This window comes from Entelurus aequoreus, linkage group LG06 (assembly GCF_033978785.1).
Source record: "Entelurus aequoreus isolate RoL-2023_Sb linkage group LG06, RoL_Eaeq_v1.1, whole genome shotgun sequence".
Taxonomy (NCBI): domain Eukaryota; kingdom Metazoa; phylum Chordata; class Actinopteri; order Syngnathiformes; family Syngnathidae; genus Entelurus; species Entelurus aequoreus.
In genome coordinates this window covers 40279506-40297946 of record NC_084736.1, presented here as the reverse complement: position 1 = coordinate 40297946, position 18441 = coordinate 40279506, and the positions used below count along the sequence as shown (strand labels likewise).

The 18441-nt window shown below is 42.4% G+C and overlaps 1 long non-coding RNA gene across 2 annotated transcripts; it reads left to right on the top strand.

Annotated features, from left to right (window-relative positions):
• The first annotated feature begins 3232 nt into the window (after positions 1–3232).
• LOC133651545 (uncharacterized) lies at positions 3233–14843 on the top strand. Of its 2 annotated transcripts, none has more exons than XR_009826434.1 (3): positions 3233–3589; positions 14347–14504; positions 14607–14843. It is a non-coding gene; the product is annotated as an uncharacterized LOC133651545 (long non-coding RNA). The 2 variants fall into 2 exon arrangements; XR_009826433.1 differs by having other exon boundaries at positions 14295–14504.
• The last annotated feature ends 3598 nt before the right edge of the window (positions 14844–18441 follow it).

Below are 18441 nucleotides of genomic sequence, written 5' to 3'. Positions count from 1 at the left end.
GCAGGTGTCCGGGCTGTCCACACCTCCAGCACACCTGCCCAAGCATTCGAGGCGCCCTTTGCGGGGGAAACACAGTGTCCACAGTAACCTGGCCCTGCGGAGGAGAAAGCAGAATATTGTTGTGTCATTGCTGTGGCCCCGACTGGGCTCCCTCGCCGGCAGCGCACGCATCCTGCGCGGCGCCGAAGATGGCCGCTCCGCTCCTCCTGTGGTCTTCTCCTCTTTCCCTTTTTCCCGGTGGACGGCCAAATGGTCCTCCGCCAAGGCCACTGCCGCTGCTAGGTCCTGGGGCCGGTGGTAGCGGATCCAAGCTGACGTCCGCGCCGGGATTGCGTCCAGGAATTGCTCGAGGATGATCCGCTCAATCACCTCCTCGATTTGTCCGGGTTGCAGCCATCTCATTGCGGCGTCTCTCAGCTGCTGGCCCAGGGCGAACGGCCGCTCCTCCTGGCCGAGTCGCATGGCCCAGAACCGGCGTCTGTGGTCCTCATTGGATCCTCCCGTCCTGTCCAGTATCGCCCTCCTCACGTCCCGGTAGCTCACTCGGGACACTGGTGGCAGGCTGAGCGCCGCTCGCTGCGCTTCTCCTGCTAGTAGCGGTAACAACCGCACCGCCCACTCCTCCTCCGGCCATGCACATGACTTTGCAGTTGCTTCGAACATGTCCAAAAAAGTTTGTGCATCTTCCATCTCAGCCATTCTGTGCATACCCGCCGTCGTTAACGTCGGCTTTGTTGCTGCGGGTGTCCCCGCTGCGGTCCTTTCTGTCATCGCACGCAGAATCTGGCTCTGCTTAGCTATTTGGTCTTGCATGGCTTCCATCTGCCGGTGGTTTGCGGTTGACTGCTGCGCCATTTGATCTTGCATCGCTGCCATCTGCCAGTGGTTTGTGGTCGACACCTCCGCCAGGAGATGTCCAAGCGCCTCTATCGGGCTCGGTGACGACATTACAGTTTTTGTCTTTTTGTTGGGTGCCAAATGTGGAAGTCGATCCCTACCCGTTCCACGGATACCACGTCACAGAGCCAGGCGTGTCGTTTTACCAGAGCTTTTATTTCAGTCATGCAGCTTTTCTCATACACTTCTTTGCGTGTCACTTTGCTCCAGTCTCCTCTCGCTCCCCTCCGCCGGTCGCTCACTGTTAAAGACAACAGATGATTAGACTAACACGTACCACCTGTGTCATCCAATCACCTGTCAGCTGTGTTTCTCCTTCCCGCACATGCCCCGCCCCCACTGCCGGAGGCGTTGACCTTTGCTCCTGCAGACGCGCTGACTCACTTCCCTCCGCACATACATATATGTGTATATATATATACATATATATATATATATATATATATATATATATATATATATATATATATTAGTGTGTGTGACAATCATTGGTACTATAACTTTAACTTAATATAGATATGTGTATATATATATATATATATATATATATATATATATATATATATATATATATATATATATATATATATATATATATATATATATATATATATATATATATATATATATATATTTATACACACACACATTGCATATACATATATATATATATATATATATATATATATATATATATATATATATATATATATATATATATATATATATATATATATATATATATATGCATATGTATATAAATATATACAATACTGTATATATATGTATATATATATACAGTATTTACACACATCTATACATACATATGTTCACACATATATAAACACATAATATATATATATATATATATATATATATATATATATATATATATATATATATATATATATATATATATATATATATATATATATATATATATATATATATATATATATATATATATTAACAGATAGATAGATAATATCATCATCGGCGGTCACTCGAATGAGTGTGACGATCCTCCTGGTAGGGGTGTATCCCTTTATGGAGGATGCCTGTGCCTGACTTTGTTTAATGTGGGTAGACTGGTGCACAGACAGTCACCACACGATCATTGACAGAATCGGGTCAGGGTCCAGTGGCATGGAGTCCAAGACGACTGGGGACCCTTTTCTGCTGCAGCCTTCTTCCGCCATCGCCGCCGTCGTGGTAGTTCTTAAATCTACCGTCTTCCGCTGTTGAGGTCTTCACCGTATCCCTGGCTAGGGGGCAGTCAGGTAGTAGGCATTTGCCAAGGGCCACCTGGGGTAACAGTAGTAAGACCCCATAGAGGAGCCTCCACTGCCGGATGCACTTTAACGTCATGCCCAGGACACATAGATAATATACAGTATATGACAAACAGACAAAATAGCCTTGATTTGCTCAGGTAAAGTTTCCTAAATAATATATGATCTTGGTCTCATTAAATTATAAATAGCAATTGCAATAAAACTGCAGTTGCAAACTTCCTTTATTCAAGAAAATGACTGCCAATTAAAATTAGTCACTCAGTATTCTAAAGCAGCAAGTGTATGTGTCATTTTATTGTAGGCTATTTGGAGACACGACATACGGAGTTGAATAGAAATAAGATACAGCACTCAGTATATATTAGTACTTCCCAAGAGTATGAATATTTGAATTACACCATTTCTTCAATTTTACCAGACACATTTGGTATATTTGCACAAGTATCAGTTCGGTATAGCCCGGGGGTCAGCAACACGCGGCTCTAGAGCCACATGCGTACTCCACCCAGTTCTAGTGCTGACACTTCTGATTGTACTTAAGCCACGTTTTCAGTTTTGTGGAGAAAATAATTAATGGAATTGAAAAAAAATGGGGTGCAAAATATATTTTTTGTTGTAATACAGTTTCTGTAGGAGGACAAACACGACACAAACCTTCCTAATTGTTAAAAAGTCCACTGTTTAATAATGTTTATGCTTCACTGATGAGAGTATTTGGTGAGCGCCGTTTTGTTCTACTAATTTCAGCGGCCGTTGAACTCATTGTTGTGTGGACTGTGACTCAACAGTTTGTTTATGTGACACTTACAATTAGTAGTCACTATTGTTTTGTAAAATGAATGTGTAAATAGAGTATCCTAATTTAGTTTGAGGTATTTTCATATCTAAAGTCACAGCTAAAGTGTATGTTTCCAAGCTGAATGCCACAAGACATGTTATTCCGCCCCGCCAGCAGAGGGAGCACTCGTATAGGAAAGGAGGAAAATGAAAGGTGCTTGTTAGTGCTTCCGTGTCTCAGTCAGGTCACACCCTGCGATGACAACGCAATCAAGCACTTTGTGTCTTCTTTTTATTCCTATAACACAGGACACACCACATAGAACACTGGGACCAGGCTACTCAGTGTGAGGCCTGTAACAGAATTCTGGAGGCACCGCTGGGATCGGCATCCGACAAAAGAAGATGCTGATCTCCTAATCTACGAATCCAAGGCAGACGTGACGGCAGAAGCAAGTTGAAGCAGCGTGCGACTGAGGCAGCAACAGGACCAACGCGTGTGAGAGGGACCTTCGCTGGAGGAGTGCAGCACCGCTTGCCCGAGACAACAAAGCTACAGTCTGTCGTTGAGTAACAAAATCAACATGGGAGAACGTGTACGTAAAGAGCTGACGTGGGAGGTAAAGAAAATACTCCACGAGTTGACAGCACAAGAACTTTTTGAAATTATTGAGGACATCACACCGGTATCAGATGTTGATTCTTCTGGGGTAATTAAGGTTGATGAAGAGAGTTGTTTTGACTATATATGTACTTACTTAAATTGTAGGACACTACTAGAGTCAGAAGACGAAGGTATTGCATGCTTACTATCTCCAAGAGATACGATTAATGACATCAGAGCCAGTCGTTTCGCCGAAGTCCGTCACGCTAAGCAAACAGAGTGTGTTGTCATTAACCCACCACCCTTACAACTGACAACTATACAACAGGGACAGAGGGATAACAGTGATGACACATTGCCACATGTTTCCGCTGATCCACAAGCACTCGAGTACCAAATATTAATGGCCAATTATGAGTCGTTGGGGAGAAAGATATCTGAATATGAAACACAGAAAACACGCACGTATAACGCAACACATACGTACGACTCCACAAACATGCCTACTTTGACTGATACACGGCAAGCCCATACCGCCATGCACACACCCACCTCACCTGGTACCCAAACACTACATCAAGCCGCTTCTCACGCTTGCCCTAGTAGTATGGTTCCTTTACGAGATATACCCTTACTTCAGCGTAGAGAATTTAAAGTTCACGGGGGTCAGGCGGGGGTCAGGTGTCAGATATTAGCTACCATGGACTTTGTATACAGATAGATGAGGGGCTCAAAGCAAGTCACTCTGAAGGTGAAATCATCCAGGGTATCCTCCGTATTGTCAGACCCGGACAGTTCAAAGATATGCTAGTTAACAAGGATGATTTAACACTCTGTGAACTCAGAAGCTTTTTGCGCTGCCACTTAAGTGGAAAAAGTGGAAGTGAGTTGTTCCAGGAGTTGATGAGCACCCGGCAGCTTGAGAGTGAAAGTCCCCAACAGTTCCTGTACAGGATGATTGGACTAAAACAGAAAGTGCTGTTTGCATCTAGACAAGGTAATATGGACATTGAGTATGAACCTCGTACAGTGCAGAATGTGTTTTTGCGCACTATTCTCCAGGGCCTCCTACCCAAATTTAGTGACATTCGCACCGAACTTAAACCACTGTTGTCCAACTATGCTGTGTCAGATGAAGCACTAATTCGGCATGTGAGCCAGGTGTGCGGTGAAGAGAGTGAGAGGCAGCGAAGACTTGCTCATGGATCTCGTCATAAGGTAACACACGCTCACAGTGCCCAACTTGAGACTGATAAGGACATAGAAAAACATTACAGCATAAGACAAAGAATAAAAGCAATGTGATAGAGGAACTTAATGCCAAAGTTGATGCCCTGACAAAACTGGTTGAGTCTCTCGCAGCTAAACAAATGTTAGAACAACTCTGTAGATGCACAAATGCCAGACCAAGGCCCAGGCAAACAGCAAGACAATATAGCTTCCCCAAGTGTGCTGAAGAAGGCACAAGCCCATGTCACCATTGTTTTCTATGTGGGGAGGTCGGGCACAGAGCTGTTGGCTGTCTCAAGAGGCCTCGTGTCCAGAGTGCTAACCAACCCCATGCTGATGTCCACACCATAATGAACAGCAGCCCCTGGAGCCCTACAGAGGTGAAGCCACCAGGGGAGAGACCAGCACATGTAAGAAACATTGGAATGTCCTCTCTTCAGTCCAAAGACACTGAGGTGCGTGGACAAGTAGCCCAGTTAGTAGGGAACAAATGCAGGGTCAAGTGCAACATTAACAATTTTACAGTTGAGTGTTTGCTGGACACAGGTGCTCAAGTGAGTCTTCTTGATCGTAAGTGGGTAGAAACTTACCCTCCCGACCATAAGCCACGCCCATTAGCAGATCTAATAGGTTGTAAACCTCTAAGTGTGCTCGCAGTGAATGGGGAGCCCTTGCCGTATGACGGTTGGGTGGGAGTGAATGTGAGTCTCCCTGATAATAGCGACCCAAACCTATCAATACAGGTACCCTTCTTAGTAAGTAGTGTGCCCATGGACCGCCCCCTTATTGGTTTTAACGTAATTGAATGCTTGATAATGGGACCGAAGGGTGAGTCTGACTTCATATCAGCCCTTGTGACCCTCCTACGTGGAGCCTTAAGCATTGAGAATGACAAAGCAATAGCACTTGTCAGTCTGATTCAGACACATGCCTCTCATGATAATGATGTCAGACATGGTATGCTTAAAGTGGGATTTCATGATGTTGTTATTCCAGCCGGTGCGGTCAGACAAATAAAGTGCAGGATTCCACCTATGTTTGACACATCAAACCCCCTTGTACTCTTTGAACCCAATGAAAATAACCCACAGTTACAGCGGCTTGATGTCGGTGACAGTCTCTTGGAGATTAACCAAGCAAAAGTACCCTGCTTGAGAATCCCCATAGGCAACCACAACAAGCATGAGGTCACATTATCCTGTAAAACAATATTAGGCAGCATTTAGCCTGTTGTTAAGATAGTATCAACTGACGAACCACAGCTGACTGAAACAAAAGTTCCTTTTAAATCCCCAAATGCTGAGTCTCAAAACACCAAACAGGATACAAGATCTTGTGTGGTGGAGCCATAGGACCCACCTGTTAACATTGACCACCTGACAGAGGAACAACAGGAAATAGCCAAACAACTCTTGCGAGAGGAGGCAGGAGCATTTGCTCGAGATGACAATGACATGGGGTGTATCAAAAGTTTAGAAATGTCGATTGCACTTAAAGACAATACCCCTGTTCAAAAATCTTATGCATCCATTCCGAAACCCTTGTACAAGGAGGTCAAGGAGTATATTGAGGATCTCCTTGCTAAAGAATGGATTGTTAAGTCTAAATCCCCCTACTCTGCACCAGTCATTTGCATGCGTAAAAAGGATGGGTCACTTAGACTATGTATTGACTATCGTCTTCTGAACCAGCGCACAGTCCCTGACCGCCATCCCCTTCCCAGGATCCAAGATCTCACAGACACCCTGGGGGGATATACTTGGTTCTCCATCTTAGATCAGGGAAAGGCATACCATCAAGGGTTTATTGCAGAAGGTTCACGTCATCTGACCGCCTTTATCACCCCATGGGGTCTATTTGAGTGGGTACGCATACCATTCGGCCTGACAAATGCGCCAGCTGCATTTCAGCGCAGTATGGAGGAAATGTTTGCACCCCTGAGGGATGAGTGTTGCATCCCGTACCTAGATGACATATTGTGTTTTGCCAAGACCTTTGAAGATCACATTGAAGTGCTCAGGAAAGTTTTGAGAGCCCTGCAGAAGCATGGAGTGAAACTCAGGCCCACAAAATGTGACCTTTTCAAAAAAGAAGTGCGGTACGTCGGTCGCTTGGTGTCAGCCGAAGGCGTGCGCATTGACCCCAAAGACTTGGAAGCTGTGTATGCCTTGAAGAATGACCTTCCGACTACAATCGGAGATGTGAGAAGGATTGTAGGCTTTTTGAGCTACTACAGGTCCTATATACAGGATTTCTCCAGAATGGCAAGCCCCATTAATGAACTCCTCCAACCAGGGAGAAGTTTGAGACAACCATTGCTGGATAGATCAGGGGCTCGAAAAGGAAAAGTTGCTGAAATGCCATCCAAAACCCCAATTGAATGGACCAGGACGCATCAAGAAGCCTTATGCAAGCTGATTGACCAGTTAGTAGAGCCACCTGTGCTGGCATATCCAGATTTTGAACTGCCTTACGTAGTCCACACAGACACTTCTGACAAGGGACTTGGAGCGGTTCTTTATCAGAGACAGAATGGAATGCTCAGAGTGGTTGCGTATGGATCAAGGACTCTCACACCAGCTGAGAAAAACTACAGACTACACTCAGGCAAGTTAGAATTCCTCGCCCTCAAATGGTCAGTCTGCGAAAAGTTTAGGGATTATTTGTATTATGCCCCACACTTTACTATCTACACTGATAATAACCCTTTAACTTATGTCATGAGCGCTGCTAAATTAAATGCAGTTTGCCACAGGTGGGTGGGTGAACTGTCAGATTTTAGATTTGATATACGGTACAGACCAGGCAAAATAAATGTTGATGCTGATACACTCTCAAGTTGCCCCCTAGATATCAACAAATATGTCAATGAGTGTACCCAGGAATTGACCAGGGAAGTTGTCACCACGACATGGGAGGGTGCAGAGCAGGCGAAAGAGGAGATGTAGCCTGGATAGCTGCTTTGGCTCTGGCCCAGGGTGACCAGCTTGAACCCAAGACCAAAGAAACATTGACACCATTTAGTCTCACTGAACTCCAACAGGCCCAGCAAAGGGACCCAGTGATTGGAAATATCCTACGATTGAAAGAGTCAAACACAACACTGACTGACAGCATGAAGCAGAGTCAGCAAGGGTTAGGCAGAAAAGTAATGCATGAGTGGACAAGGCTGCACATCGAAGATGGAATCCTCTATCGTAGAGTCGCAGAGCGACGTCAACTAGTTTTACCTGCTAGCCTCAAAGCATTGGTTCTCAAGCACTTACATGACGACATGGGTCACGTAGGCACGGAAAAAGTCATTAGTTTAGCAAGGCAGAGGTTCTATTGGCCTTACATGAGGCGGGAGATTGAGACATATGTTACCAGACAATGCCAGTGCATAAAACAAAAAAAACCTGCGACACACGTACAAGCCCCAATGAGTAGCATAACAACCAACTCTCCACTGGAGCTTGCCTCAATTGACTATTTGCATTTAGAACAGAGTAGAGGAGGCTACCAATATATCCTAGTGGTAGTTGATCACTTTACCAGATTCGCACAATGCTATGCGACCCGTAATAAGTCAGGGAAAACTGCGGCGGAGAAAATCTTTAATGATTATTTAATGAAACTGCACCATGACCAAGGGCGCAAATTTGAAAATAATTTATTCCGAACACTACAGCAACTGAGCGGAGTGGGACATTCCCGGGCGACCCCATACCACCCTCAGGGTAATCCGGCCGAGCGCTTTAACCGCACAGTGCTGCAAATGTTGCGAACCCTGAGTGAGGAGAAGAAGGAAAAGTGGAAAGATTACATAGCCCAGATTGTCAGTGCATACAACAGCACACGTCATGAAGCAACTGGTTACTCACCTTTCTTCTTGCTTTTCGGGCGTCATCCACGATTGCCGATTGACCTGCTCCTCAGGATGACTCACCAGGAGGAACCGCAGACAACCAAAAGGTATGCCGAGAAATGGGCAGAACGCATGACCGAAGCTTACAGAATAGCTTCAGAAAACAGCAAAAAGTCAAGTGCCCGCGGTAAGAAGTACTATGACAAGCATGCGAAAGGAGTAGTGTTGCAACCGGGAGATCGAGTGCTGGTACGCAACCTAAGTGAAAGAGGTGGCCCTGGAAAGTTAAGGTCCTATTGGGAAAACAGCACTTATGTTGTGAAAGACCAGGTTGGTGACAATCCCGTGTACAAGGTAGTTTCAGAAAAAGATGGCAGCAAGTCACACGTTTTGCATCGTAATTTATTGCATCTTATTAATGACCTACCTGTCAACCTACCAGTAGAGGAAGAGAGAGGAAAGAAGGTAACAGAAAGGAGATCAAGAACAACTCACATAAATATTCCACCTGATTCAAACAGTGACACAGGCTCTGATGATGATGGCAGTTCTAGCTATTATGAGCTAAGATATAACGTTGGTATGGGAGACAGACCAGACGTGGAACCCTCCTTGGTCCCCAAAATTAAATCAGGCCCTCTGGAGTTCAGCCAAATCGCCAACCAAGGACCAACTTTGAGGAAAAGGGACTCAGCAAATAGGAGACATGCACCCATGAATGGGACAGAAGGACCAGGAAAGAGGGATCATTTACGGGACAATGATGAACATATTTTGGAGAACATCAGTGATGGGGATATAGAGGGATATGAGGGAACTAAAAGATCTGAACCCAGAAACCTACCTGTCATGGAAGAGGGATGTGAACGAGAGCAGTCTTTTTCGCAAGACGAACAATCGCAACTGAGCCCCACCCCTGACGCTGAGGGACAACTCCCAAGAAGGTCCACTAGAAATAGGCAACCGCCATCTCGATTTACTTATGATACCCTTGGTCAGCCTTCTTTTAATGTGCCTTCAGTAGTTAACAGTGCAGAGGTGTATGCAGGCCCTTCACTGGTAGCTTGGAGTATTCTAGGACACCCATTACTTCCCTATCCAGTGACATCCCAATTTTTCAACCCGTCATTCTGTTTGCCAAACGTGTACACCATACAAACATCTCCGCACATGCCAATGTATGTCTCATAAGGCACCTACATAGATGTACAGAGTTTGTGATAGTTGTATTTTGAAGTTGTGAAATGTCGGGAGCCATTCGTTTTTTTGTTGGGGTGTGTGTGACACTTACAATTAGTAGTCACAATTGTTTTGTAAAATGAATGTGTAAATAGAGTATCCTAATTTAGTTCGAGGTATTTTCATACCTAAAGTCACAGCTAAAGTGTATGTTTCCAAGCTGAATGCCACAAGACATGTTATTCCGCCCCGCCAGCAGAGGGAGCACTCGTATAGGAAAGGAGGAAAATGAGAGGTGCTTGTTAGTGCTTCCGTGTCTCAGTCAGGTCACACCCTGCGATGACAACGCAATCAAGCACTTTGTGTCTTCTTTTTATTCCTATAAAACAGGACACACCACATCGAACACTGGGACCAGGCTACTCAGTGCGAGGCCTGTAACATTTACATGTACAACTTTCTCCAACGCTGCCACAGAAAGACGTGTTTTATGCCACTCCTTCTTTGTCTCATTTTGTCCACCAAACGTTTTACACTGTGCGTGAATGCACAAATATGGGCTTTGTTGATGTTATTGACTTGTTGGAGTGCTAATCAGGCATATTTGGTCAGTGCATGACTGCAAGCTAATCAATGCTAACATGCTATTTAGGCTAGCTGTAGGTACATATTGCATCATTATGCCTCGTTTGTAGCTATATTTGAGCTCATTTAATTTCCTTTACCTATGTCCTCTGTCTATTTAGTTTATTTTTCCAGGTTTCATGACACATTATATGTATATAATATTGGCTGCATTTCTGATAGTTGTTCGTGTGCCATGTTGTTCCAGACCACAGCAAACGTTAGCCAGCTTGCAAATATTGTAATAAATCCATTAGAAGAAGACAGCCTGCCATTTCCTTTAACTTGGACACACACATCTATATCTGTGGCCATTCTAAGACAGTCATTTCCAGGAGTTGTCTCACCTTCTGAGAAGTATTACTAATGTTTTCCAATGTTTTAAAAATGTGTAGTATAAATATTATATTTCAACATTTCTGTCAACAAAGATTTGCGTCAGCCTGCGATACATAGTCCTTTTGATAGTAGGCTAATATAGCTAATTAGCCACTTACATCATGTGTTGTCTTCATTATAACACTTATAAAATACTTTTAAAGTCATTTTGATAGTAGGCTAGTATAGCTAATTAGACACTTACATCATGTGTTTTCTTCATTATAACACTTATTTAGACTTTTAAAGTCATTTTGATAGGAGGCTAATATAGCTAATTAGCCACTTACATCATGTGTTGTCTTCATTATAACACTTATATAAGACTTGTATAGTCATTTTGATAGTAGGTTAATATAGACACTTACATCATGTGTTGCCTTCATTATAACACTTGTATAAGACTTTTAAAGTCATTTTGATAGTAGGCTAATATAGCTAATTAGCCACTTACATCATGTGTTGTCTTCATTATAACACTTATATAAGACTTTTATAGTCATTTTGATAGTAGGCTAATATAGACACTTACATCTTGTGTTGTCGTCATTATAAGACTTTTAAAGTCATTTTAATAGTAGGCTAATATAGCTAACTAGCCACTTACATCATGTGTTGTCTTCATTATAACACTTATATAAGACTTTTAAAGTCATTTTGATAGTAGGTTAATATAGACACTTACATCATGTGTTGCCTTCATTATAACACTTGTATAAGACTTTTATAGTCATTTTGATAGTAGGCTAATATAGACACTTACATCATGTGTTGCCTTCATTATAACACTTGTATAAGACTTTTAAAGTCATTTTGATAGTAGGCTAATATAGCTAATTAGCCACTTACATCATGTGTTGTCTTCATTATAACACTTATATAAGACTTTTATAGTCATTTTGATAGTAGGCTAATATAGACACTTACATCTTGTGTTGTCGTCATTATAAGACTTTTAAAGTCATTTTAATAGTAGGCTAATATAGCTAACTAGCCACTTACATCATGTGTTGTCTTCATTATAACACTTATATAAGACTTTTAAAGTCATTTTGATAGTAGGCTAATAAAGACACTTACACCATGTGTTGTCTTCATTATAACACTTATATAAGTCTTAATTTTTTGCAGCTACAGACAGATTACTTTTTTGTATTTTTGTTCCAATATGGCTCTTTCAACATTTTGGGTTGCAAATCCCTGGCATAGCCGATACTAGCCTGAATTGTACTCAGGTCTAGTATCAGACCGTAAAGAAAGTCAGTGGTGTGGCACATCACTAGTTTTTAATAGTCTTGGTAGCGACATGTTTGTTTCATGGAGCAGTACTGTATGCAGAGCTGTTCCCGCCACTCGGGGTATACAATGCAAAAACATCCCATAATATGTATTAATACACCGAATGACGCAGTCAAGCGCGCCGACTTATCCTAGCGACCCCCAGTCATCGTCCTAGCCTGTCAACGCTGAAACTTTTTCTCTGCGAGTGTAAAAGTAACGCATCCATTGCTCTGTGGGAATCCAACTTTCACTTTTGGAATGCATTATAAATCAAGGTTCATAAATAATTGGTGAGCCAAAAACTGAGGAAAATCCCCCCGGAGGGCTCCAGGCAGAAAAACACAAAAGCAGAAGAAATATAGTCTGTGGAAATCCTGTATTGTTGTGGAAGTTTGAGACCATGAATGCCTATTAGCACGTTCTGGAAGCCGGACTTTCATTAATTAATTGATGAAAACAACTTTGTACGTGTCCAATTTTTTGGGGGAAAAGGGCTATGCTGCTTCCTGTCCTATGCAGACTCAATCAGTGATGAAAGGTTCATGGCCGGGTCGGACAGATCCTGAAGAAAGGATTTAGGTCAGAGAGTCTGCAAAGGGTTCTATCAGTGTAGGTCTCTACCTTCATCCAGAAAGAACCGTATTCAAGTGAAACTTTTCAACCCAAGCTGCCAGATGGTGCGTTCAGGGGTCATATTATGCAAAACCCACTTTTTCATCTGTTTTTGTGGGTTTGGGATCCCCACAGGTGCCGGAAGTCTGAATTTAAACGACGGCGTGTTGAGGAGACAATTACAAAAACAATGATGCCTCGTTCCAAAAGAGCAGTGATATATAGCAACAAGGGTTGTACGGTGTACCGATACCTGCTCAGTGGCCTAGTGGTTAGAGTGTCCGCCCTGAGATCGGTAGGTCGTGAGTTCAAACCCCGGCCGAGTCATACCAAAGACTATAAAAATGGGACCCATTACCTCCCTTCTTGGCACTCAGCATCAAGGGTTGGAATTGGGGGTTAAATGATTCCCGGGCGTGGCCACCACTGCTGCTCACTGCTCCCCTCACCTCCCAGGGGGTGATCAAGGGTGTTGGGTCAAATGCAGAGGACACATTTCACCCAACTTAGTGTGTGTGACAATCATGGGTACTTTAACTTTAACTTAACTAATAAAGTAACGCTGTACTAATGAATTGAAAACGGTACTATACGGCTTTTGAAAAATACCAGTATTTTTTAAGGGCAGAAATGGACGCATTTTGGCTTAAAAACCAAAGCTGAAACTATAAACACTAAGGTGCTTTAAAACATGGCTAGCTAACTAGCGGCTAACGACCGTCCGCATTCGGCAGTCTTTTAGCTACTTCTACTCTTCAACTGGAATTGAATCAAGAAACTAGAATTCAGATTCAGATTCAGGTTTTATTTGAACTAGGGTTGTACGATATACCGGTACAGGTATAGTATCACTGTACTAATAAATCATAAATGGTACTATACTTTGTTTGAAAAGTTCCCCATTTTTTGAATTTTTTTAACGGGCATGACGGCGCGTCGTCACGTCATGATATCGCTGGTTTTACGAGCAGAGGAACATGTTTGGCAGCGCACACACACGGAGTACTTACAAACAGATACAGTGTGTAGACAGAAAAGAGAGAATGGACGCATTTTGGTGTAAAAAGTAAAGATAAAGGTGAAGTTAAACGAAGGGGTGCTTTAAGACATGGCTAGCTAGCTAGCAGCTAACATCTATCCGCAGTCGGCAGTGTTTTAGCTAATTCTAAATCACTAATCCTGGCCTCCATGGCGACAAATAAAGTAATTTTCTTACCTGTACATTATCACTGGAGGCCAAGGAATAGCTAAACATGCTTCACTACACACCCTAGGAGGATACAATAGCTCACCGCTAACCGTAAGCTAGCCCTCCTGAATGTAAACAAAAGGTTGGGTCTACAGACTTTTGGATTGTAACGATATGTAGTACAAGAGCCGTATCTAGTCCATACTACAATGATTACATCTACATTTTTATCATGACAAATATTTTATTTAATTTTTTATTATTCATGTTTATAAAATCAGTAAATACGTCCCTGGACACATGAGGACTTTGAATATGACCAATGTATGATCCTGTAACTACTTGGTATCAAATCGATACCTACATTTGTTGTTGCGGCAGGGTTTCGAACCCAAGATTATCCCGCAGCAAGATCACACTCTCTGTCTGGCAGCATGCCAGGACACCCCCCGCACGCGCCGAGTGCATCACGCCCAGGCTTTGCCGCAGCTGTAGGCGGTCAGTCATCAGTGCACCTGGCAGTAATCAGGAGGACAACATAAAAACCAGTCACTCTTTGGGACCTACGCCGGAACGTCGTTAACTCCTGTAGTAAGCATTACGTCTCTGGCTTCCCTCTCGTTGTCCTCGCCTTTCTTTTGTCTTTTGCCCCTTTTTGTCTTGTTGACTTATGTCCCTTGTTCCGTGTGTTAGAGCGCTGTACCTCGACCTCCATCCGGAAATTGGACTGCCTCCCTCGATCCTCGATCACTCGTTTGGACTTGGACATTGTTGCTTGCCGCCTGCCCTCAACCTCCTGCCTGTTCCCTCGTGCCTACCCTCTTGGTCAGATGAAGTTTTCATCCATCACGCATGTACAACATCCTCTTGAATTATTTACATGGTTAATTTTACACTTAATCCTGCAACCAACACTTAGAGTAGCATACACATCCCACACAATCATCAAAGGTTACAATAAACCTGGTAACCTTAAGCACTTTGTGGTGTTGTCTCCTTCCAACCCTCACGTACATAACATTTGTGGTATCATTCAAAACTAATGTAAAGTATCAAACAACAGAAGAATAAGTGATTATTACATTTTAACAGAAGTGTAGATAGAACAGAAATTAAGCAGATATTAACAGTAAATGAACAAGTGGATTAATAATCTATTTTCTACTGCTTGTCCCTCATAATTTTGAGAAAATAATAGAGTGAAAAATGACACAATATGTTAATTAGGAGCCTTTATTTGTTTACTTACTATTAAAAGTTGTAATATATTTACTATCTTATGTAATGCCAAAACTGTTCTTGGATTGCAATAATAAACATATGTTTAATGTATCGTAACATTTTTAGTTAAAATAAAGCCAATAATGAAATGTTGTTTGTGGTCCCCTTATATTTAGAAAAGTATCACAAAGTATCAAAATACACTTTGGCACCTGTACCAAAATATTGATGTCGGGGTGATCCTAATTGTTACGAAACCCAGAAGCTAAAATATTCTTTGATTGGTTATATGTCCAAGGTGTACGCCGCCTTCCGCCCGAATGCAGCTGAGATAGGCTCCAGCGACCCCAAAAGGGACAAGCGGTAGGAAATGGATGGATGGATGGTTGTAATAACCAGCACAGGTCACAACACCAACTTAAAAAGTGACTTCTAAACTTTTGTGTTTTGTGACAATTCACCTACTCAGACCCATACAGTGGAAGTTCCATTTACAAACCTAATTGGTCCTCAAACAGGGTTTGTAAATGGAAAAAATAGCATAATAAAGCAAATTTCTCCATAAGAAAAACAATGTAAATATAAATAATAATGGCTTCTAACCTCAACAAAAGTTCATTATTTTATTGAATGTTTGTACACTTTGAACATTATATAACATGCTGTACACAACTGTATATCAATTAAATATAACAAGGAGCTGATGAATGAACAATTTCTTCATTAATAAGATGATACAACAACAATGACAAGCACAACTGCTGAATAAACACACACAGAGAGGTCCTTTTGGCGCTTTCACTATCAAAATTCATTAACTTTAACAACCATATACAGTAATAAACATTTAAAAAAATAAAATACACTTGCAGCACATTAAGTTTGACAAAGGAGCAGATCACGAGAGAAGAGAAAGAGAGAGGAGCAGACAGAGAGGGAGAAGGGGACCCATTTTTGAAGCTTTTCAGGTGGAATTATTTCCCATTCTTGCTTGATGTACAGTTTAAGTTGTTCAACAGTCTGTGGTCTCCGGTGTGGTATTTTAGGTTTCATAATGCGCCACACATTTTCAATGGGAGACAGGTCTGGACTACAGGCAGACCAGTCTCGTACCCGCACTCTTTTACTATGAAGCCATGCTGTTGTAACACGTGGCTTGGCATTGTCTTGCTGAAATAAGCAGGGGCGTCCATGATAACGTTGCTTGGATGGCAACATATGTTGCTCCAAAAGCTGTATGGACCTTTCAGCATTAATGGTGCCTTCACAGATGTGTAAGTTACCAATGCCTTGGGCACTAATACACCCCCATACCGTCACAGATACTGCCTTTTCAACTTTGCACCTAGAACAGTCCAGATGGGTCTTTTCCTCTTTGGTTCGGAGGACACGACGAGGACACAAATGTGGACTCATCAGACCACAGAACACTTTTCCACTTTGCATCAGTCCATCTTAGATGAGCTCGGGCCCAGCAAAGCCGGCGGTGTTTCTGGGTGTTGTTGATAAATGGCTTTGGCTTTGCATAGTAAAGTTTTAACTTGCACTTACAGATGTAGTGACCAACTGTAGTTACTGACAGTGGTTTTCTGAAGGGTTCCTGAGCCCATGTGTTGATATCCTTTACACACTGATGTCGCTTTTTGATGCTGGACCGCCTGAGGGATCAAAGGCAACGGGCATTCAATGTTAGTTTTCGGCTTTGCCGCTTACATGCAGTGATTTCTCCAGATTCTCTAAACCTTTTGATGATATTACAGACCGTAGATGGTGAATTCCCGAAAATTCCTTGCAATAGCTGGTTGAGAAATATTGTTCTTAAACTGTTGGACAATTTGCTCAGGCATTTGTTGACAAAGTGGTGACCCTCGCCCCATCCTTGTTTGTGAATGACTAAGCATTTCACGGAAGCTGGTTTTATACCCAACCATGGTACCCACCTGTTCCCAATTAGCATGTTCACCTGTGGGATGTTCCAAATAAGTGTGTGATGAGCATTCCTCAACTTTCTCAGTCTTTTTTGCCACTTGTGCCAGCTTTTTTTGAAACACGTTGCAAGCATCGAATTCCAAATGAGCTAATATTTGCCAAAAAATAACAAAAGTTTACCAGTTGGAATGTTAAATATCTTGTCTTTGCAGTCTATTCAATTGAATATAAGTTGAAAAGGATTTGCAAATCATTGTATTCTGTTTTTATTTACCATTTACACAACGTGACAACTTCACTGGTTTTGGAGTTTGTACATCCTATTCGACCTATTAGACTATGCACAGCAAGTAAACGCAAGGGTTCATTTCATGGAGGTGTTAATTCCAGCATTTGCAGTTCTCGTATGCCTGATCACACCCCTGGACTACTAGTAGTAGAAGTATGTGTTTATTTGTGTATATTTGGACACATTTTACAGGTATGGACCTTAATATCGGCATGTTTTTACGGTCAAACACGAGGACAAAATTAACTTAATCGTACTTGTACCTCAAAAAAGTTGATTACGGCAATTAGTGAAAGAATGATTAAAAAAACAATAAAAATGTTCGCTCTACCATTAATGCTTTTATATCAACATGAGCACAATGAAACCGCAAAGCATATCAATGTTCATTCTTGGGCGTGCTGCTGGCGTCTCGTTGACTGCACAAGGGTCACATAAAAAGGTTGGTGGGAGTAATGGACAACCGTATATCCACTCTCACATTTGGAGGATGTGCGCCTTAAATCACTCTGAGACTTCCCAGCCACTGCTCTTACCACGTAGCACTGTCAGGTTCAAACACTGATGACATATAATAATCAGACAAGAAGCAACGAATCATGCAGAGACAGAGTTCAATTTAACCCATGAGGAGACATGTGTTTTGGGCTGTATTCTAGTTACAGATCCAAACTATGTTCTAAAAGTCAAGCCCGCGCACCTCCTCTATTTATTTGGAAGGGCCCTGTTACATCACTGAAGCTGTCGCTGAGGGAAGGGGGAATCTTGACAACTCCAGTTAGACACAATATGTGATTATAGAATAAATTAAAATTAGTTGACGCAGGTCATATCGCTGTGTCTCTGCTCTATCTGCGTCACGGCGGTGTTCGGCCTTGGCCGTCAGCAGGCCGAGTCTGGACACAACACTGATAAAGACAACTGGCAGTCTTTTGGATTGCCAGCTTGCACAGATACAAAAATACCACTTCAGCACAATTGACAATCATTTATATCAACGGCCCTTAAGCATAAAGTTATGATGATAATATATACATAATTATTCTAACAAGCACCACACTCAAGATGCAAAGTGCTGACTGATTAGTG